Source organism: Bombina bombina, chromosome 2 (genome assembly GCF_027579735.1).
Source record: "Bombina bombina isolate aBomBom1 chromosome 2, aBomBom1.pri, whole genome shotgun sequence".
Classification (NCBI taxonomy): Eukaryota; Metazoa; Chordata; class Amphibia; order Anura; family Bombinatoridae; genus Bombina; species Bombina bombina.
Window position 1 is genome coordinate 758,089,685 of NC_069500.1, and position 23,670 is coordinate 758,113,354.

The 23,670-nt window shown below is 41.4% G+C and overlaps 1 protein-coding gene across 2 annotated transcripts in view; it reads left to right on the forward strand.

Moving 5' to 3' along the window:
* Positions 1 to 23,670, forward strand: part of LOC128649537 (N-acetyllactosaminide beta-1,3-N-acetylglucosaminyltransferase 3-like) — a 91,582-nt gene that overhangs the window by 27,247 nt on the left and 40,665 nt on the right. The window contains exon 1 of one of the 2 annotated variants that reach the window (XM_053702871.1): positions 14,797 to 14,856. The exons of the other annotated variant lie outside the window; for it this stretch is intronic. The gene's annotated coding sequence lies outside the window, so the exon portion shown is untranslated. Of the gene's footprint in view, positions 1 to 14,796; positions 14,857 to 23,670 lie in introns of those variants that run through there. 2 annotated transcript variants of the gene reach the window in all.

A 23,670-nucleotide genomic window follows, 5' to 3' on the forward strand; every position in this document is an offset into this window, starting at 1 on the left:
AAATTGAAGTTAAACAAAAAGTATCTTAATGATATTAGTCATATGACAATGAAAAAACTGTGCGAGGGGGGAATGTTAATCCGCAACCACTCTAGACATATTATTCTAAATTTTAACTATTGCCCAACCACCACTTCATCTGACCCCCAGCGTGAGGGCACCCGTCCTCATAGGCCCCCACCCCGGGGGTCCGAGAAAGCACATTATAAGTTATAAGTATAACTAATCACATTTGCTCATGAAGGAAGGGGCAGTTAATATAATGCTAAGGGAGATGCGTGCAATAAAATTGAACATAACTGGCTCTCTATATCAAGGATCATACTTTACCACTTCGCCCCAGCACCTATCCATGTTAAGAAACAAAACAGAGCAGCCTTCTTCGGCTGCCCATGTCGAAAAGGAAAAGTCCCGCTTGGAAGAGGGCCCATCCAAAGGGGTCCTTAGTTAGGAGAGTTTGTGTGCTCCTTTGAAGGAATGTTCTTAGCTTTGGAGGGTACTCTGTGCCAGTTCCCCGGCTCAGGCCTGGCCGGTCTCCTTTTCTTAGGGGGCTCCATTGATTTCTCCGCTGAGAAGCCCGCTGGGGGATCTATTTCCAGAGCATGACAGAAGTCTCCTATATCATCCTGAGATTTGCAGACCAATTTTCTTTTTCCGTGTAGGACGTAAAGGTGGAATGGGAACCCCCATCTGTAGAGGATCTTCTTTTGACGAAGGAGTGTAGTCAGGCAGGATAAGTCCCTTCTCCTCTGCAATGTCCTTTGGGACAAGTCTTGGTAGAGTTGGATGACGACTCCCCGAAACTTCACAGGCTGGTTCTTCCGGGAGAGGTTAAGGAGCTCCTCTTTCTCGCAAAACTCCTTAAACTTCATAACATCTCTGGGGGGCGCCGTGTCTGGGGGTTTCGGTCGAAGGGCCCTATGGGCTCTAACCCATGGAATATCTGTGGTAGGTGAGGTATTCCTGAGATGGGCAAACAGGGCAGGTAGGTAGTGGAAAATCTTTAGGCAGCACCGATTCTGGAATACCGCGAATCCTTAGGTTCTTCCGGCGGCTTCGATTTTCGAGATCTTCGATCTTATCGTACAAATCAGCTATGAGCTCTGTGTGATGATTTGTAGTGTCCTGAGATTCATTTATTTCTACCTGAAGGTGGTCTGTGAATTCTTCTAGTGCCTCTACCCTGTTGCCCACTGAGTGTAAATCTTGCTTTATCACAGCGATTTCTTCGCGTATGCAGGAACGAATGATATCTGCAATATCCTTCTTGGACGCCAGTTCAGATAGAATAGTATTAGATACAGATGTTCTTTCCTCTGCATCATCTGCGTTCCTCAGTGGAGCTGACATCTTTTGTGAATGTGATGCGTTGATTTCTTTGTTCGCCGTATTACTTGAGCCAGGGGGGGGAAAAATTTATCTACCAAGCCATCTTTTTGGCCAGATGACTTAGATACCTTGTTTGGTTTTACTGAGCGTTTGGCGTTCATGTTGTACTATGGTTCAGTATGAGCTGGTAGAGAGAACCTCACCCCTCAGTGCTATCCCCGCTATGCAGCTAGAAAGTGTAACAGTCACTTCAACTTTGACCTAACTCCAGAAGGTCTCACAAATAATTAATTTTCTTGTGCTGTTGTAGAGATGTTTTCCCTCCTTTGCCTTTCTTTTTCCTTTTGTTCTTTTCCTTTATTTTTATTAAGGAATAAAGCCTTCCTCTCCCTCCATTACAAAATGGGCTCTATTGTCTGTTCTCCCACTCTCCCTTTCCCCTCTCTGCTTTTCCTCTCACCCTTTCTTTTCCCCCTTTTCTCTGTTCTGTGCCTTGTATCACATTTAGCTCAGGGTGTTTGCAAATGCCCCTATATTTCTGTGTTTCCTGAAGGTAGCTACAAAGGACAGGTGTGCTGGACTCTGTCAATAACAGATGAGGGAAATGTGCGTTTAAGTATTCTGCACCGTGGCAGGAAGAACAGGGAGGGTGGATTCCAATCACCCAGTCAGGCTCATGGCCTCATCTGACTACGTTTGCTGGGGAGGTGCGAAATCATGCACAAATAACAGAGAGGGGGGCCAAGTGCTGAGCTCGTTTGAACAGGCTCTAATAGGGCTGCGGAGGTGGAGGACCGCGAACGACTACCACAGTTACCAACTTGCTTTTTCTTGTACTGTAGCCGTTCCCGGTCCCTGCGGCCCGTTAGTGAGCGCGCCTCCCGTGTTACACAGGCGCAGATGACAGGTCCTGCCCCCGCCGTGAGACCCACAAGCCAGCCGCGGGCAACAGTTGTAGTGAAGTGTTTGGTGCTTACCCGGCAGGTCTGGCTGTGCGGGCAGTGATGTGCCGTGTGGGGGGAATAAGTGCAATGCTTCTGAAGAGGCCAGGCGCACCCGGTCGGTTAAGAAAGGGTCCCCATGAGGAAGTGTGGTGCTGACAGAAAATTAATTCTGTAGTGCCTCATTTGTTCTGCATATTTCTGGTCCTTTCTGGGAATACTGTGGTGTGGCAGGCAGGCAATATTATATGATTAGTGTTGCAGATCAACGGAGCTGTGGAATTACGCAGCCATCTTAGCTGCTGCCAAGCTCCGCCCCCCATAAAAAGCATTTTTAAATAATTTTTTTGCAAAAATTCATAATCGCCGTGGGTGCGCACGCTCACTCGCCCGGCCGCTTCCGCAGAATGTCTAACGTTGCAGTGTAACTAATATATCCACAAGACATCGATGGTCCGCCCACCCGCCTTTTATCTGCTGCTCCCACCCACTAACGATCGGAGATAGGTTGCCACCCGTCCCTTAAAATACAGAACACTTATCAGTTACACATGCTGCAGGGTGTGCAGGGAGGAGTATGAATAGTGCTGTCCAGAAACACAATACATGTTCCACCCTGCAGCATGTGTAACTCATAAGTGTCCAGGAAAACATGGCTGAGGTGGCAACCCTAGATCGGAGCCATCACTGCCCGATGCAGAGAGTGCCACAGAGTGGCTCTCTCTGCATCGGTGGCTAAACAAAGGTATTACAGTGATGCCTTGGTGATCTAGATTGCTTCCACCGCTTGAAACCCCTGAGGACGTACAGAGTACGTCATTGGTCACTAACTGACGTTTTTGTAGAACGTACCCTGTACGTCCTTGGTCCTTAAGGGGTTAAAGGGATACTAAACACAAAAAAAAATATTTAATGATTCAGATAGAGCATGCAATTTAAACCAACTTTCTTATTTACTCCTATTATCAATTTTTTTCTTCCTTCTCTTGCTATCTTTATTTGAAAAAGAAGACATCTAAGCTAAGGAGCATGAAATATTTTTATTAGTACCAATATTTAATAAAGTGTTTTAGTAAGTATAAACTGTATATAATTTACATTAGTGTTCTTCACATAGGTTATATGTGTGTATGTGTGTCCCTTTATGTGAAGAACCACTGTAATGTAAATTATTTACAGTTTATACTCACTAAAACACTTTAACACTTTATTAAATATTGGTACTGAATAAAAATATTTCATGTTTTCAGGTGTTTGAGTGGGAAGGACTGCAAAGTGTATGTATGACACACACGTTTAGATAGAGCAAGAGAGTCAGTCAGGCACGTTGATTGGAGTAGCCGTGTTAGTCCAGTGATTTTAGATACCAAAATAAGAGTATTGCATTGAGCAATGATGCTATTTTTTATTATTGGACTAACTATACATTTATAAGTAGACACGCTAACAAGACACAGGATGGCTTAAAGGGTCAGTAATCCTTAAAAATAATGTTATATAATTCTGCACATAGTGCAGAATTATATAACATTACATTAGCCAAACTTTTAAAATCATAATATTCCCTTTTTATTTTGTAAAAATACCGCTGTTTTACAGACCCGCTCTCTGTACTCTGCTGAGCGGGTCTGTTGTTTTTACTGAGCGCATCGGGCCAGCTGTATAGTCACAGCCTGGCCCGACCGCGCCATTAGACACAGTGCAGCTCGCTCCCACTCTGTCTGACAGCGGGAGCGAGCTGCACTGTGTCTAATGGCGCGGTCGGGCCAGGCTGTGACTATACAGCTGGCCCGATGCGCTCAGTAAAAACAGACCCGCTCAGCAGAGTACAGAGAGCGGGTCTGTAAAACAGCAGTATTTTTACAAAATAAAAAGGGAATATTATGATTTAAAAAGTTTGGCTAATGTAATGTTATATAATTCTGCACTATGTGCAGAATTATATAACATTATTTTTAAGGATTACTGACCCTTTAAAGGATAGAAAGTGTTACAGGGCACACTTTGTAACACTTTCTGTCCTTTTAGCCATCTTGTGTTTCAAGATATCTGTAAATTCCATTGAATTGGGCAGTATTGCTTCAGACTTGAGAAAGGAAGGAATTCTTCTGAAAGCTTGTCATCTTATAAATGTGTAGTTAGTCCAATAAAAAGTATCATTGCTCAATGCAATACTATACTAATTATAGCACCAAATGATATCTAAAGAATAAAGCAAAGTATATAATAGAACTAAATTAGAATGTTGTTTAAAATTGTATTATCTGAATCATGAAAGAAAAATGTTTCATGTCCCTTTAATACACTTTTTACCTCTGTGATTACATTGTATCTAAACATCTTCTGTCAGCCCTAGGGATGCCACCTTGGCCATGTTTTCCTGGACATTTATGAGTTACACATGATCCAGGGAGGAACATGAATAGTGCTGTCCAGTATCACTATTTGTGTGCTATCCAGGGAAGCAATTCATGTTCCCCTCTGCACACCCTCCAGCATGTGTAACTCATAAGTGTCTAGGAACACATGGTCGAGGTGACAACCCTAGTCAGCCCCCTGATCACATGACTTTTATTTATTATATATTAGCTTGCATTTAGTATTGTGTTGTGCTAAATCTTAAATAACTCCTCGGGTGTTTGCACAATGTTATCTATGTGGCCCACATGAACTAGCAGTCTCCTGTTGTGAAAAGCAAATACAAAAGCATGTGATTTAAGAGGCTGTTTATAGTGACTTAGAAACAGGCAGAAATTTAGAGGTTTCAATGTTATAAAGTATATTACTATATCAATGTTGGTTGTACAAAGCTGGGTAATGGGTAGTAAAGTTATTTATCTTTTAAACAATAACAATATTAGTGTAGACTGTCCCTTTAACTAGGGCACATGTGAAATAATCAGTTGAAGGTTAGTAACCCTGGTTACTGTGACTGATCAGCTGATTATTTCACCTGTGCTTTAGTTAAGATATAATGAATATGTGGCCTGTTAAAGGTCCAGAGGACTGGAGTTGAGAAACACTGCGGTAGAGCATAAACAACTTTCCAATTTTACTTTTGTTACCAAGAGAACAAAGCAAATTTGATATATTTTTTTTTATTGAAGAGTAAAGCTAGGTAGGCTTATAAGAGCTCAGGATGCCTTTAGTACTCTATGGCAGTAGTGTTATAACAAAGCTACAAATAATGTTGCAAAACACTGCTGCCATAGAGTACTAAAGACAAGTAAGTGCACACTCTTAAACTCTTATGAGACTACATAGTTTTACTCTTCAATAAAAGATTCCAATTTACTTTAATTTTTTAAAATTTGCTTCATTCTCTTAAGTTGTTTAAAATTGCATGCTGTGAGGTTTCCGGAGGAGGAGCTAAGCGCATGCTGCCGAGCGCTGCTACTCTAGTCCTACAGCTGTTGGCGGGTTCCCCCCGCGCCGTGCCCTGAGTCTTGGGGCAGCTACCTGGACAGCTTGATCCACCGCTACCCTCGCAGTGGAAATTCATCCCACTGCACGGACATAACTAACAGTTTGGAAGAACTTTCACTCTTGCCTAAACAATGTAACTCCTGGAGGAATCGTATAACTATAAGCACTTGTCTCTCCCTCCTCTCCTACCGGTGCTGCGTGAGACGAGGTGAGTGCCACATAAGCCTTCATGCTATACCTGAAAAAACACTAACGCTGCTGGCTGCTATCATAAGAGGTGAATTAACACTGTGCCTGTCATTCTCCCGGAGATATCAGCAGTAAAGTGTGAGACGAGGTGAGTGCCACATAAGCCTTCATGCTATACCTGAAAAAACACTAACGCTGCTGGCTGCTATCATAAGAGGTGAATTAACACTGTGCCTGTCATTCTCCCGGAGATATCAGCAGTAAAGTGCTATGACTCCCCCAGCCTAACGTTAAGCACAAAGCTGCATTGTAGCAAACTACTTGACAAACAGCTGGAACCCATTTATCAAGGCAAAACATTGTGGCTCTTGAACTGAAGGTTCTCACAGCTGTCTACGGTCTTAAGCTATTTTTACACAGTGTTGGGGAAGTTGAATCAAGCAGCAGCTATTTTTACACAGTGTTGGGGAAATTGAATCAAGCAGCAGCTATTTTTACACAGTGTTGGGGAAGTTGAATCAAGCAGCAAGCAGCATTTGGAGCTGAAGCACACATTTTAAATCTCACCGGAGCTGTTTCTATGCATCCTGATTGAGGATCAGAGGTAGGGTTGCCACCTCAGCCATGTTTTCCTGGACACTTAAGAGTTACACAGGCTGCAGGGTATGCAGGGAGGAACATGTATTGTGTTTCTGGACAGCACTATTCATATTCCTCCCTGCAGCATGTGTAACTTATAAGTGTTCTGTATTATAAGGGACGGGTGGCAACCCTAATCAGAGGTCATCTCCATGGGAGACAAGCTATAAATCACCTGGAGCGTAATGAAGGCTGTTCAACACACAGAGCTGTTTTGATGCCGATGTTTGGGGAGTTTCTCTGCATTCTTTCCCTGCCTGCTCCCAACCAGGGATCACAAATTGCTTTCTCTGTCCCCCTCCTACTGATGCTGTGTGAGAGGAGGATAGTGCTGCAACCTTCCCCTGCTGAAAGCAAAATCACCTTAAATTAGGCTTACTCCTAGCTGGCATTCCAGGGAGGAACAGGGTTTGGACTCCCTGTAAGGTACTGCAATACTTTTTCTTTCATGTAATTAGCAAGAGTCCATGAGCTAGTGACGTATGGGATATACATTCCTACCAGGAGGGGCAAAGTTTCCCAAACCTCAAAATGCCTATAAATACACCCCTCACCACACCCACAATTCAGTTTTTACAAACTTTGCCTCCGATGGAGGTGGTGAAGTAAGTTTGTGCTAGATTCTACGTTGATATGCGCTCCGCAGCAAGTTGGAGCCCGGTTTTCCTCTCAGCGTGCAGTGAATGTCAGAGGGATGTGAGGAGAGTATTGCCTATTTGAATGCAGTGATCTCCTTCTACGGGGTCTATTTCATAGGTTCTCTGTTATCGGTCGTAGAGATTCATCTCTTACCTCCCTTTTCAGATCGACGATATACTCTTATATATACCATTACCTCTGCTGATTCTCGTTTCAGTACTGGTTTGGCTATCTGCTATATGTAGATGAGTGTCCTGGGGTAAGTAAGTCTTATTTTCTGTGACACTCCTAGCTATGGTTGGGCACTTTGTTTATAAAGTTCTAAATATATGTATTCAAACATTTATTTGCCTTGACTCAGAATGTTCAACTTTCCTTATTTTCAGACAGTCAGTTTCATATTTGGGATAATGCATTTTAATTTAACATTTTTCTTACCTTTCAATTTGACTTTTTCCCTGTGGGCTGTTAGGCTCGCGGGGGCTGAAAATGCTTCATTTTATTGCGTCATTCTTGGCGCGGACTTTTTTGGCGCAAAAATTCCGTTTCCGGCGTCATACGTGTCGCCGGAAGTTGCGTCATTTTTTGACGTTATTTTGCGCCAAAAATGTCGGCGTTCCGGACGTGGCGTCATTTTTGGCGCCAGAAAGCATTTAGGCGCCAAATAATGTGGGCGTCTTATTTGGCGCGAAAAAATATGGGCGTCTCTTTTGTCTCCACATTATTTAAGTCTCATTTTTTTTATTGCTTCTGGTTGCTAGAAGCTTGTTCTTTGGCATTTTTTCCCATTCCTGAAACTGTCATTTAAGGAATTTGATCAATTTTGCTTTATATATATGTTGTTTTTTCTCTTACATATTGCAAGATGTCTCACGTTGCATCTGAGTCAGAAGATACTACAGGAAAATAGCTGTCAAGTGCTGAATCTACCAAAGCTAAGTGTATCTGCTGTAAACTTTTGGTAGCTATTCCTCCAGCTGTTGTTTGTATTGATTGTCATGACAAACTTGTTAAAGCAGATAATATTTCCTTTAGTAAAGTACCATTGCCTGTTGCAGTTCCTTCAACATCTAAGGTGCAGAATGTTCCTGATAATATAAGAGATTTTGTTTCTGAATCCATAAAGAAGGCTATGTCTGTTATTTCTCCTTCTAGTAAACGTAAAAAATCTTTTAAAACTTCTCTCCCTACAGATGAATTTTTAAATGAACATCATCATTCTGATTCTGATGATTCCTCTGGTTCAGAGGATTCTGTCTCAGAGGTTGATGCTGATAAATCTTCATATTTATTTAAAATGGAATTTATTCGTTCTTTACTTAAAGAAGTACTAATTGCTTTAGAAATAGAGGATTCTGGTCCTCTTGATACTAATTCTAAACGTTTAGATAAGGTATTTAAAGCTCCTGTGGTTATTCCAGAAGTTTTTCCTGTTCCTAATGCTATTTCTGCAGTAATTTCCAAAGAATGGGATAATTTGGGTAATTCATTTACTCCTTCTAAACGTTTTAAGCAATTATATCCTGTGCCGTCTGACAGATTAGAATTTTGGGACAAGATCCCTAAAGTTGATGGGGCTATTTCTACCCTTGCTAAACGTACTACTATTCCTACGTCAGATGGTACTAAGTTTAAGGATCCTCTAGATAGGAAAATTGAATCCTTTCTAAGAAAAGCTGATCTGTGTTCAGGTAATCTTCTTAGACCTGCTATATCTTTGGCTGATGTTGTTGCAGCTTCAACTTTTTGGTTGGAAACTTTAGCGCAACAAGTAACACATCGTGATTCTCATGATATTATTATTCTTCAGCATGCTAATAATTTTATCTGTGATGCCATTTTTGATATTATCAGAGTTGATGTCAGGTTTATGTCTCTAGCTATTTTAGCTAGAAGAGCTTTATGGCTTAAAACTTGGAATGCTGATATGGCTTCTAAATCAACTTTACTTTCCATTTCTTTCCAGGGTAACAAATTATTTGGTTCTCAGTTGGATTCCATTATTTCAACTGTTACTGGTGGGAAAGGAACTTTTTTACCACAGGATAAAAAATCTAAAGGTAAAAACAGGGCTAATAATCGTTTTCGTTCCTTTCGTTTCAACAAAGAACAAAAGCCTGATCCTTCATCCTCAGGAGCAGTTTCAGTTTGGAGACCATCTCCAGTCTGGAATAAATCCAAGCCAGCTAGAAAGGCAAAGCCTGCTTCTAAGTCCACATGAAGGTGTGGCCCTCATTCCAGCTCAGCTGGTAGGGGGCAGGTTACGTTTTTTCAAGGAAATTTGGATCAATTCTGTTCACAATCTTTGGATTCAGAGCATTGTTTCAGAAGGGTACAGAATTGGTTTCAAGTTGAGACCTCCTGCAAAGAGATTTTTTCTTTCCCGTGTCCCAGTAAATCCAGTAAAAGCTCAAGCATTTCTGAAATGTGTTTCAGATCTAGAGTTGACTGGAGTAATTATGCCAGTTCCAATTCCCGGAACAGGGGATGGGGTTTTATTCAAATCTCTTCATTGTACCAAAGAAGGAGAATTCTTTCAGACCAGTTCTGGATCTAAAAATATTGAATCGTTATGTAAGGATACCAACGTTCAAGATGGTAACTGTAAGGACTATCTTACCTTTTGTTCAGCAAGGGAATTATATGTCCACAATAGATTTACAGGATGCATATCTGTATATTCCGATTCATCCAGATCATTATCAGTTCCTGAGATTCTCGTTTCTGGACAAGCATTACCAATTTGTGGCTCTGCCGTTTGGCCTAGCTACAGCTCCAAGAATTTTTACAAAGGTTCTCGGTGCCCTGCTGTCTGTAATCAGAGAACAGGGTATTGTGGTATTTCCTTATTTGGACGATATCTTGGTACTTGCTCAGTCTTTACATTTAGCAGAATCTCATACGAATCGACTTGTGTTGTTTCTTCAAGATCATGGTTGGAGGATCAATTTACCAAAAAGTTCTTTGATTCCTCAGACAAGGGTAACCTTTCTGGGTTTCCAGATGGATTCAGTGTCCATGACTCTGTCTTTAACAGACAAGAGACGTCTAAAGTTGATTGCAGCTTGTCGAAACCTTCAGTCACAATCATTCCCTTCGGTAGCCTTATGCATGGAAATTCTAGGTCTTATGACTGCTGCATCGGACGCGATCCCCTTTGCTCGTTTTCACATGCGACCTCTTCAGCTCTGTATGCTGAAGCAATGGTGCAAGGATTACACAAAGATATTTCAATTAATATCTTTAAAACCGATTGTTCGACACTCTCTAACATGGTGGACAGATCACCATCGTTTAATTCAGGGGGCTTCTTTTGTGCTTCCGACCTGGACTGTAATTTCAACAGATGCAAGTCTCACAGGTTGGGGAGCTGTGTGGGGATCTCTGACGGCACAAGGAGTTTGGGAATCTCAGGAGGTGAGATTACCGATCAATATTTTGGAACTCCGTGCAATTTTCAGAGCTCTTCAGTTTTGGCCTCTTCTGAAGAGAGAATCGTTCATTTGTTTTCAGACAGACAATGTCACAACTGTGGCATACATCAATCATCAAGGAGGGACTCACAGTCCTCTGGCTATGAAAGAAGTATCTCGAATTTTGGTTTGGGCGGAATCCAGCTCCTGTCTAATCTCTGCGGTTCATATCCCAGGTGTAGACAATTGGGAAGCGGATTATCTCAGTCACCAAACGTTGCATCCGGGCGAATGGTCTCTTCACCCAGAGGTATTTCTTCAGATTGTTCAAATGTGGGAATTTCCAGAAATAGATCTGATGGCGTCCCATCTAAACAAGAAACTTCCCAGGTATCTGTCCAGATCCCGGGATCCTCAGGCGGAGGCAGTGGATGCATTATCACTTCCTTGGAAGTATCATCCTGCCTATATCTTTCCGCCTCTAGTTCTTCTTCCAAGAGTAATCTCCAAGATTCTGAAGGAATGCTCGTTTGTTCTGCTGGTAGCTCCGGCATGGCCTCACAGGTTTTGGTATACGGATCTTGTCCGGATGGCCTCTTGCCAACCGTGGACTCTTCCGTTAAGACCAGACCTTCTGTCACAAGGTCCTTTTTTCCATCAGGATCTGAAATCCTTAAATTTAAAGGTATGGAGATTGAACGCTTGATTCTTGGTCAAAGAGGTTTCTCTGACTCTGTGATTAATACTATGTTACAGGCTCATAAATCTGTATCTCGAGAGATATATTATAGAGTCTGGAAGACTTATATTTCTTGGTGTCTTTCTCATCATTTTTCCTGGCATTCTTTTAGAATACCGAGAATTTTACAGTTTCTTCAGGATGGTTTAGATAAGGGTTTGTCCGCAAGTTCTTTGAAAGGACAAATCTCTGCTCTTTCTGTTCTTTTTCACAGAAAGATTGCTATTCTTCCTGATATTCATTATTTTGTACAAGCTTTGGTTCGTATAAAACCTGTCATTAAGTCAATTTCTCCTCCTTGGAGTTTGAATTTGGTTCTGGGAGCTCTTCAAGCTCCTCCGTTTGAACCTATGCATTCATTGGACTTTAAATTACTTTCTTGGAAAGTTTTGTTCCTTTTGGCCATCTCTTCTGCCAGAAGAGTTTCTGAATTATCTGCTCTTTCTTGTGAGTCTCCTTTTCTGATTTTTCATCAGGATAAGGCGGTGTTGCGAACTTCTTTTGAATTTTTACCCAAAGTTGTGAATTCCAACAACATTAGTAGAGAAATTGTGGTTCCTTCATTATGTCCTAATCCTAAGAATTCTAAGGAGAAATCGTTGCATTCTTTGGATGTTGTTAGAGCTTTGAAATATTATGTTGAAGCTACGAAATCTTTTCGTAAGACTTCTAGTCTATTTGTTATCTTTTCCGGTTTTAGAAAAGGCCAGAAAGCTTCTGCCATTTCTTTGGCATCTTGGTTGAAATCTTTAATTCATCTTGCCTATGTTGAGTCGGGTAAAACTCCGCCTCAGAGAATTACAGCTCATTCTACTAGGTCAGTTTCTACTTCCTGGGCGTTTAGGAATGAAGCTTCGGTTGACCAGATCTGCAAAGCAGCAACTTGGTCCTCTTTGCATACTTTTACTAATTTCTACCATTTTGATGTATTTTCTTCTTCTGAAGCAGTTTTTGGTAGAAAAGTACTTCAGGCAGCGGTTTCAGTTTGAATCTTCTGCTTATGTTTTTCGTTAAACTTTATTTTGGGTGTGGATTATTTTCAGCAGGAATTGGCTGTCTTTATTTTATCCCTCCCTCTCTAGTGACTCTTGTGTGGAAAGATCCACATCTTGGGTAGTCATTATCCCATACATCACTAGCTCATGGACTCTTGCTAATTACATGAAAGAAAACATAATTTATGTAAGAACTTACCTGATAAATTCATTTCTTTCATATTAGCAAGAGTCCATGAGGCCCGCCCTTTTTTTGTGGTGGTTATGATTTTGTATAAAGCACAATTATTCCAATTCCTTATTTTATATGCTTTCGCACTTTTTTATCACCCCACTTCTTGGCTATTAGTTAAACTGAATTGTGGGTGTGGTGAGGGGTGTATTTATAGGCATTTTGAGGTTTGGGAAACTTTGCCCCTCCTGGTAGGAATGTATATCCCATACATCACTAGCTCATGGACTCTTGCTAATATGAAAGAAATGAATTTATCAGGTAAGTTCTTACATAAATTATGTTTTTTTCCTATCTGACACAGGCAGCAAGTAATATAATTGAGAAAGGGAGCCTAGTTTGACCAAGCAATTAAAAGTACGGGAACTGCCTATTCCATCTTTTTTTTTTTCTCCCACCTCATCAGACTTTTTAGTAGTGTCTGCAGCTAGCAGACTGAAAGCATTAGTAGAAACACATTATCCTTGCTTTAGTTAAGCTGTGAACAATATGCTGTCTCTATGTACCATTACAGTATATTTTTGATCTTTGCTAGTCTGATATTGAAAAATGTATTACTTAAATATACCCTGGCTATGTATAAGCATATGCTGGTTTCAAGTGGAGTTTATATTGTTAGACAAATCAAAAATGTTGTGAAAAATTTTGTTCTGAACTTAATTTTCAAACCTTTATAAATTGTATTTTATGGCTGATAAATATTAAACAGGTAATAATCCTTAACTAAGAGTAGCAGACTGTATTTATTGCAAACTGACAGATGTAGGGATATATAACTGAGCGGTTCTCCTATATTATTGACCAAATACCTAGCATTTCAGATGTGATTGCTTCTTGTTATATTTTTTTTTTTAATTTTTGAGGTAAAATGTCAAACAAAAGTAAAAACTTCATAAAGCAATAGCATGGCAACATGCCCATTTGACAATATTAAATTTTACAAGGTGAATTAAACAAGCATGTCTTTACATCTGAAGATTCTGGACTTAACTCAATCCAAGTGTATAGCTTCAAGCCATGAGTATTACCTCATTTTCACATAAGTGCATGGGATTTTCGATTGGACATCAAATTTCTAAATTAACATGCGCTAAGTGTGCGGCCTAGTTTACGTATAGGAACTCTAACTTAGGAAAAAGTAGGCCATTATATGTCCATAAGATGCACAACAGAACAAGAAAATTAAAAGTACAAATTCTATACAGTATGTCTTATTTTCTAAATGCCATCCTGAAGATAACAAATGTACATAAAATTCCTTACTAGTTTTTACTGATCTTCAAAGAAGGGTGAAATATTGCTATATATGCATTTTTACATTAAAGTCTCCACATACTGCATACAGTTCACTACTAAACCATATGCATTACCCATTTTCTATTGGAATGTAATATCAGGACATATATCTGTGTGTGTTCATTTCCCAGCTGTAGTGAGACCTATATACTTCAACCCTAGAGGATAATATACCAATTACTCTAGTTACTATTGCAGGGGGACACTTATTTGTATAAACCAACAGACCATAAGAACATAAGTAGAACCTCTAAAAACCCTTTGATTTAGTAATAAATATAGAATAATACTGGTTTAGAGGTACGAGTTGTCCCCCCCTGAACACCAAGGGTCATAATGGACTCAGACCCACCACCTTAATATTTTTTCTCTGTATTTGATACATTAAAGGGAACAAGCCTAAAATAAATGCAATCCTAATTTAGTTCCAGGTATTCACAGCAAGCTGGGCACTAAAGTCCATTTACAACTCAATAAGGAACACATTGTACATTTTGTATTAATAGAGCAGGGTTAAAGAAATATGAAACACCACACAACCTCACATCCCTGATCTGTCAAATAAGTGAGAGTAAAATAGCTGCGAAAATCACATCAGACCAAAAAGTCGTCATTAGTCCCAATGAAAGAAACAGTGATCATATATAGGTAGCTTTTATTCAGGGCCAGACCGGGTACCTAAAGTTAACCAACTGTCCCTCTATGCTAGCAGGGGCTATGTCCAGTTACCCAATGCCGGTCCGGAAGGCCCAATTTCCATTCGTGTCTTGACCTCTTGTGAGCAGCCAGGAAACTACTCCTTCTTCAAGCCGTATCAGGTTAACGGGCGGTGAGTGCATAATCCAACCACCTCCTTCTTTCAGCACCAAAAGTCTCATGTCCGGTGAGTAGAAACGTCCCGGTGCCAGCAGCTCAAGTGCAGCATTCAGGCCCTCCTCTGTCATCAGCTCTTCTCGCACCTCGCCTCGATCCCTCCCCAGAGAGCCGGCCGCATCCCCCCGGTTAGGACCCAAGGCAGGTAAGGAACTCACACAAGATCCCGGCTGCACGCAAACAGGCACATCTTTAGCGATGCACCGGCTTGTGTCATTAATCATATTGCCACATAGCACAGAGTGTTCCATGTTCGCCTCTTTGCCGCTTCCGAATACCTCCATCTTAGTATGGATGAGGGCCATGTGGGATACAAGGCGGTCGCATCTTGCTTGTATTGTGCGATCCAGATCGATCATCCAGCCCTGCATAGCCTCCAATATGTCCTCCATTTTCAATCTTGTAGGTAATGTAAAGGGAGATTTAGGAAATATCTCCATATACCCGGTTCCCCGGGGGGGGGGGGTGCTGAGGAATTCCCTCCGTGAAGGCCGCCAAGAATAAACTACAGCAGTCCGGTCTGAGAGACCCTAAAGTTGCACAATAAAGGTATTGCCTTAACCAGCAAACTATCCTCTTTCATATGATCCAAGATTCTATGCTGGATGCATCAAACTATGTTAATTACATGGCGGAATATAATTGAATCTGCCAGAGCTCTCAGTTTTGCGGCCATTTTCAGCCCAAGCCCGGACACGAACCCCGCTTCTTGTTATATTATAAGACTTTAGTGCCTAGTTAATGTATATTTAAAGGTTCTCTGTTCATATAGTTAGGAAAGCCCTACTCCACTCCCTGGCAGTGCTGAGGCAGATTTATTTTCTTGTAAAAGTTTCCTGTCCCTGCTCAGGTTTTCAATTTCTGAAAGAGAAGAGGAAAGGGGGGAGGAGAGGGAGAGTGGGAAAGGGAAGGAAGGGGAAAAGAAAGAGAAAAGAGCCAATTAATCTAACAGGGGAGCAGCTTCTCTTATCACTCACGAGTATTTTGTAACCAAAAATTATTTATATGTCTAAAAAATCAATTTGGGTATAAATACGCAGAAAATTGTCTCTCTCTGAAGTATATAGGAGAGATTTCAGAAAAACATGCTTACCTAGAGCCAACATGGGAAAAGATGTAACATCAAATATAATGTTTAAGTAACACTGAGGTTGTTCTCTCTCAAGGGTTCTTTTGCTTATCTATTGTAAGTTAGATCTCAGACGGGATTATATAGTGCACAGTCTGTAATAGAAGATAAGTATTTTGCAAGATTAACTAGTTCATTTATATACTGGTTGTTAACAGGGATCACGGAAGCGTACTACCCATGAAAAAGTGTTGTAATAGTATGTATAAACCTGTGCATGCACAAAAGTTATATCAGGGTTAAAGGCTGAATTTACATTCACAGTTAGAATATAACAAAAAGCTCCTATCTGTCTACACACAGAGCATTTGTTAAATTGTATCAGCGTGATCAGGCGGGGAAGGGCATTTAGATATATAGCCTTGCTGTGCATAGCCACCTTCTCCGGAAAACTAATCTGTTCAAAACAGTATTTCTCTTGTAAGGTGTATCCAGTCCACGGATCATCCATTACTTGTGGGATCTTATCCTTCCCAACAGGAAGTTGCAAGAGGATCTCCCACAGCAGAGCTGTTTATATAGCTCCTCCCCTAACTGCCACCCCAGTCATTCTCTTGCAACTCTCGACAAGCATGGAAGCAGTAAGAGAGATGTGGTGAAATGTAGTTGTTTTTTCTTAAATTCAAAAGTTTGTTATTTTTAAATGGTACCGGAGTTGTACTATTTTGGTCCCAGGCAGAAAATAGAAGAATCATCTGCCTGTGGTCTCTAATGATCTTAGCAGGTTGTAACTAAGATCCATTGCTGTTCTCACACATAACTGAAGAGAGAGGTAACTTCAGCTGGGGAATGGTGTGTAGGTTATCCTGCTATGAGGTATGTGCAGTTTATTTTTTTTCTAGAGGAATGTAAATGCTAGAAAATGCTGCGGATACCAGATTTATTTAAGGTAAGCCTGATTACAGTGATTTCATAGCGACTGGTATCATGCTTACTGTCAGAGGTAATACTCTTATTATTTTTCAATTCCTGTCATATAAAACGTTTGCTGGGAGTGCTTAAACTTTTTTATATATGTTTTGGTGATAAAACTTTATTGGGGCCTAGTTCTTTTCCACATGGCTGGCTTAAATTTGCCTAAAACCAGTTTTCTTAGGCCTCCCACTGTGTAGACATGAGTGGGAGGGGCCTAATTTAGAGCTTAATTGCGCAGTAACTTTTGCAGACTAAGACATCCAGCTTCCCTCAAGGAGTCCCCTGAATGCTATAGGACCTCTCTAAAGGGTTTTTGGGCTTTCCAAAGTTGTTTGTATGGCAAGGTAGGGCCACAGCAGAGCTGTGGCAGTTTGTTGTGACTGTTAAAAAATGCCTATTGTTTTTTTGATCCGTTTTTTTTAAACTAAGGGGTTAATCATCCATTTGCAAGTGGGTGCAATGCTCTGTTAGCTTATTATGCACACTGTAAAAATTTCGTTTGATTTACTGCTTTTTTTCACTGTTTTTCAAATTCTGACCTTTTTTTTTTATTTTTCTTAAAGGCACAGTACCGTTTAAATTTTTTGCTTGTTAACTTGCTTTAAAGTGTTTTCCAAGCTTGCTGGTCTCATTGCTAGTCTGTTTAAACATGTCTGACATAGAGGAAACTCCTTGTTCATTATGTTTAGAAGCCATGGTGGAACCCCCTCTTAGAATGTGTACTGATTTCACTTTAAGTAATAAAGACCATATTCTGTCTTTAAAAAATTTATCACCAGAGGAATCTGACGAGGGGGAAGTTATGCCGACTAACTCACTCCACGTGTCAGAACCTTTAAATCCCGCTTAAGGGACTCACGCTCAAGAGGCGCCAAATACATCTAGCGCGCCCATGTCGTTTACTTTACAAGACATGGCGGCAGTCATGGATAATACACTGTCAGCGGTATTATCCAGACTACCTGGGTTACGGGGAAAGCGAGACAGCTCTGGAGTTAGTTACTAAAGCGTCAGTATGCTTTGTATTTCTTCTATGTCTGATACTCCCTCACAATATGCAGAGGAAGGAGAGCTTCTTTCTGTGGGTGATTTTTCTGACTCAGGGAAGAGGATTCAACCTGATTCTGATATGTCAACATTTAAATTTTAAGCTTGAACACCTCCGCGTGTTGCTCAGGGAGGTTTTAGCTGCTCTGAATGACTGTGATACAATTGCAGTGCCAGAGAAATTGTGCAGATTGGATAAATACTATGCAGTGCCTGTTTACACTGATGTTTTTTAATACCTAAAAGGTTTACAGAAATTATTGCTAAGGAATGGGATAGACCAGGTGTGCCGTTCTCTCCCCCTCCTATTTTTAAGAAAATGTTTCCAATAGATGCCGCCACACGGGACTTATGGCAAACGGTCCCTAAGGTGGAGGGATCAGTTTCTATCCTAGCTAAGCATACTACTATCCGTGTCGAGGACAGTTGTGCTTTTTTTGAAAATGTTTATTCAACAAGGTTTTATTCTACAGCCCCTTGCAATCATTGCCCCTGTCACTGCTGCTGCGGCTTTCTGGTTTGAGTCTCTGGAAGAGGCTTTACAGGTAGAGACCCCATTGGATGAAATACTTGACAAGCTTAGAGCACTTAAGCTAGCCAATTCTTTTGTTTCTGATGCCATTGTTCATTTGACTAAACTAACGGCTAAGAATTCTGGTTTTGCTATTCAGGCGCGTAGGGCGCTATGGCTTAAATCATGGTCAGCTGACGTTACTTCAAAGTCTAAGCTGCTCAATATTCCCTTCAAGGGGCAGACCCTATTCGGGCCTGGTTTGAAGGAGATAATTTCTGATATCACTGGAGGAAAAGGTCATGCCCTTCCTCAGGATAGTTCCAAATCAAGGGCCAAACAGACTAATTTTCGTGCCTTTCGAAACTTCAAGGCGAGTGCGGAATCAACTTCCTCTAATACAAAACAAGAGGGAACTTTTGCCCAGTCCAAGTCCGTCTGGAGACCTAACCAGACTTGGAACAAAGGTAAGCAGGCCAAAAAGCCTGCTGCTGCCTCTAAGACAGCATGAAAGATTGACCCCCGATCCGGTAACGGATCTAGTAGGGGGCAGACTTTCGCTCTTCGCCCAGGCTTGGGCAAGAGATGTCCAGGATCCCTGGGCGTTGGAAATTGTATCCCAGGGATATCTTCTGGACTTCAAGGCTTCCCCTCCAAAAGGGAGATTTCACCTTTCACAATTATCTGCAAACCAGATAAAGAGAGGCATTTTTACACTGTGTTCAAGACCTCCTAGTTATGGGAGTGATCCACCCAGTTCCAAAGGAGGGACAAGGATTCTATTCAAATCTGTTTGTGGTTCCCAAAAAAGAGGGAACCTTCAGACCAATCTTAGATCTCAAGCTCTTAAACAAATTTCTCAGGGTCCCATCATTCAAGATGGAGACTATTCGTACCATCCTACCTATGATCCAGGAGGGTCAATACATGACGACTACAGTGGATTTAAAGGATGCTTATCTTCACATTCCGATACACAAAGATCATCATCGGTTTCTCAGGTTTGCCTTCCTAGACAGGCATTACCAGTTTGTAGCTCTTCCCTTTGGGTTAGCTACAGCCCCAAGGTTCTGGGGTCACTTCTGACGGTCCTAAGGCCGCGGGGCATAGCAGTGGCCCCTTATTTAGACGACATTCTGATACAAGCGTCAAATTTCCAAATTGCCAAGTCTCATACGGACATAGTTCTGGCATTTCTGAGGTCGCATGGGTGGAAAGTGAACGAAGAAAAGAGTTCTCTATCCCCTCTCACAAGAGTCTCCTTTCTGGGAACTCTAATAGATTCTGTAGAAATGAGGATTTACCTGACAGAGACCAGGTTATCAAAACTTCTAAATTCCTGCCGTGTTCTTTATTCCACTTCTCGCCCTTCGGTGGCTCAGTGTATGGAAGTAATCGGCTTAATGGTAGCGGCAATGGACATAGTGCCGTTTGCCCGCCTACATCTCAGACCGCTGCAACTCTGCATGCTCAGTCAGTGGAATGGGGATTACATAGATTTGTCCCCTCTACTAAATCTGGATCAAGAGACCAGGGATTCTCTTCTCTGGTGGCTATCTTGGGTCCATCTGTCCAAAGGTATGACCTTTCACAGGCCAGATTGGACAATTGTAACGACAGATGCCAGCCTTCTAGGCTGGGGTGCAGTCTGGAACTCCCTGAAGGCTCAGGGATCGTGGACTCAGGAGGAGACACTCCTTCCGATAAACATTCTGGAACTAAGAGCGATATTCAATTCTCTTCAGGCTTGGCCTCAGCTAGCGACAATGAGGTTCATAAGATTTCAGTCGGACAACATCACGACTGTGGCTTACATCAACCATCAAGGGGGAACAAGGAGTTCCCTAGCGATGTTGGAAGTCTCAAAGATAATTTGCTGGGCAGAGATTCACTCTTGCCACCTATCAGCTATCCATATTCCAGGTGTAGAGAACTGGGAGGCGGATTTTCTAAGTCGACAGACTTTTCATCCGGGGGAGTGGGAACTCCATCCGGAGGTGTTTGCACAATTGATTCATCGTTGGGGCAAACCAGAACTGGATCTCATGGCGTCTCGCCAGAACGCCATACTTCCTTGTTACGGATCCAGGTCCAGGGATCCCAAGGCGACGCTGATAGATGCTCTAGCAGCGCCTTGGTCCTTCAACCTGGCTTATGTGTTTCCACCGTGCTCCCTCGTCTGATTGCCAAAATCAAGCAGGAGAGAGCATCAGTGATCTTGATAGCGCCTGCGTGGCCACGCAGGACTTGGTATGCAGATCTGGTGGACATGTCATCCTTTCCACCATGGACTCTGCCGCTGAGACAGGACCTTCTACTTCAGGGTCCTTTCAACCATCCAAATCTAATTTCTCTGAGACTGACTGCCTGGAGATTGAACGCTTGATCTTATCAAAGCGTGGCTTCTCCGAGTCAGTCATTGACACCTTAATTCAGGCACGAAAGCCTGTCACCAGGAAAATCTATCATAAGATATGGCGTAAATATCTTTATTGGTGCGAATCCAAGGGTTACTCATGGAGTAAAGTCAGGATTCCCAGGATATTATCTTTTCTCCAAGAAGGATTGGAAAAAGGATTGTCAGCTAGTTCCTTTAAAAGGACAGATTTCTGCTCTGTCTATTCTTTTGCACAAGCGTCTGGCGGATGTTCCAGACGTTCAGGCATTTTGTCAGGCTTTAGTTAGAATCAAGCCTGTGTTTAAACCTGTTGCTCCGCCATAGAGTTTAAATTTTGGTTCTTAAAGTTCTTCAAGGGGTTCTGTTTGAACCTCTTCATTCCATAGATATCAAGCTTTTATCTTGGAAATTTCTATTTTTGGTAGCTATTTCCTCGGCTCGTAGAGTTTCCGAGTTATCTGCCTTACAATGTGATTCCCCTTAACTGATCTTCCATGCAGATAAGGTAGTTTTGCGTACTAAACCTGGGTTTTTACCTAAGGTGGTATCTAATAAGAATATCAATCAGGAGATTGTTGTTCCGTCATTGTGTCCTAATCCTTCTTCAAAGAAGGAACGTCTATTACACAATCTTGACGTGGTTCGTGCTTTAAAGTTTTATTTACAAGCTACTAAAGATTTTCATGAAACATCTGCTTTGTTTGTTGTCTACTCTGGACAGAGGAAAGGCCAAAAGGCTTCGGCAACCTCTCTTTCGTTTTGGCTAAGAAGTATAATACGCTTAGCTTATGAGACTGCTGGCCAGCAGCCTCCAGAAAGGATTACAGCTCATTCTACTAGAGCTGTGGCTTCCACATGGGCCTTTAAAAATGAGGCTTCTGTTGAACAGATTTGCAAGGCGGCAAATTGGTCTTCGCTTCATACTTTTTCAAAATTTTATAAATTTGATACTTTTGCTTCTTCGGAGGCTATTTTTGGGAGACAGGTTTTACAGGCAGTGGTACCTGCCTTGTCCCTCCCTTCATCCGTGTACTTTAGCTTTGGTATTGGTATCCCACAAGTAATGGATGATCCGTGGACTGGATACACCTTACAAGAGAAAACATAATTTATGCTTACCTGATAAATTTATTTCTCTTGTGGTGTATCCAGTCCACGGCCCGCCCTGTCATTTTAAGGCAGGTATTTTTTAACTTTAAACTAGTCACCACTGCACCCTATAGTTTCTCCTTTCTCTTGCTTGTCTTCGGTCGAATGACTGGAGGTGGCAGTTAGGGGAGGAGCTATATAGACAGCTCTGGATGATCAGTGGACTGGATACACCACAAGAGAAATACATTTATCAGGTAAGCATAAATTATGTTTTTTGGAAGATTGTCTTACTGTTGAGATTATTTTACTCTCCTTCGGTCCATGACTGGGTGAGCGAGTCTTATACGTATTTTGGATCACTGAATCCCATGAGCACTCCTTCACGTCCTTAATCTTTTCACTTTTCTCCTACCCCCCCCCCCCCCCCCTTTTTTTTTTTTTATTTTATTTTTTTTTTTTTCTTCACTTTTCAAATTTATGAGCACTGGGAGGATTTTCCCCCTAGATTGATTAACCTTCACCCCTATTCACTATTCCCATCACATGGATAAATTTCTTTACACGCACACTAGGACTACCCTGCCAGTTATGGCAGCAAAGCAGAGAGAAAAGATAGCTAAGAATATCTTAGACACTCCGGTAGATGTACACCCGGCCCCCAAAAATGTAATTCCTTCAAACGAAGAAACTAATATTCAAACCTTGGTTATTAAAATTTCGGAGGCTTTGACCCCTAAATTTGACTCGCTTAAATTAGAGATAAAACAAGATATTACAGTGTTAATGCAGGAAATCAGACAATTCTCTAACCAAATTAATGAAGTTGAGCAAAGAGTGTCAGATTTGGAAGATCTCACCACACTGCATAGCTCTAACTTAGAAGCATCTAATCTAATGATTTGGTGATAGATGTATTATTTTATTTTATGTCTAAATGTTTTATCTATGAAGAACATATTTAATGTGTAATTCTTCTTTGAAATTTGTATATTTATTCTAATCAAGATTTTTATAACTCCACAACTATTACTAAAATGCAGATCAGAATTGAAGACCTCGAGAATCGCTTTATTCGGATTATCGGGGTCCGAGAGGGAAAGCAGTACGAAGACTTAAACATTTTTTCATTAGTTCAGCTTCTCAAGGTTCCACAAACTTACCCTCAAATAATAATTGAAAGAGTGCATAGAATAGGAAGGCCCTTGTTAGGTAACAAAGGAAATCACAGGCCTAGACCCGTGATTGCAAAGTTATTACATTTTCAGGATAAGATAACTCTACTTCAATACTATATAGGGGAAGCTAAAATATTGCTATTCCAGAATTATTCAGCGGAGACATCAATAAAAAGAAGGGGTCTAGCCCCAATTTGTACTAAACTTATACAGCAAGTCTATCGTGCTACTATTATTTATCCTTTAAAACTGAAAGTCATAGTTAAAGGCGAAGCTCAAATATTTGACACACCTCAGGAGGTAGAAAAATGTATGATTGAATTGAACTCCCCAGATACATAGCTGATCAGATCAGCTCACCTCTTTACAATATTAAAGAATGCAAAGCAGTTGTATCCAGGGTTCTTTTGTAGATAGGGTTCCATCCCCCCCCCCCCCAACCTATGGTATGTGTGTGGGTTGTTTTTTTTTTCCCCCTTTTCCTATGTCGTTTCAAATAAGAAATAGAGATAATGGTCAATTTTAAAATAGTCTCCTGGAATGTGGGATTACTACCCCTTTCTCCAACATAGGTGTGTCCGGTCCACGGCGTCATCCTTACTTGTGGGATATTCTCTTCCCCAACAGGAAATGGCAAAGAGCCCAGCAAAGCTGGTCACATGATCCCTCCTAGGCTCCGCCTTCCCCAGTCA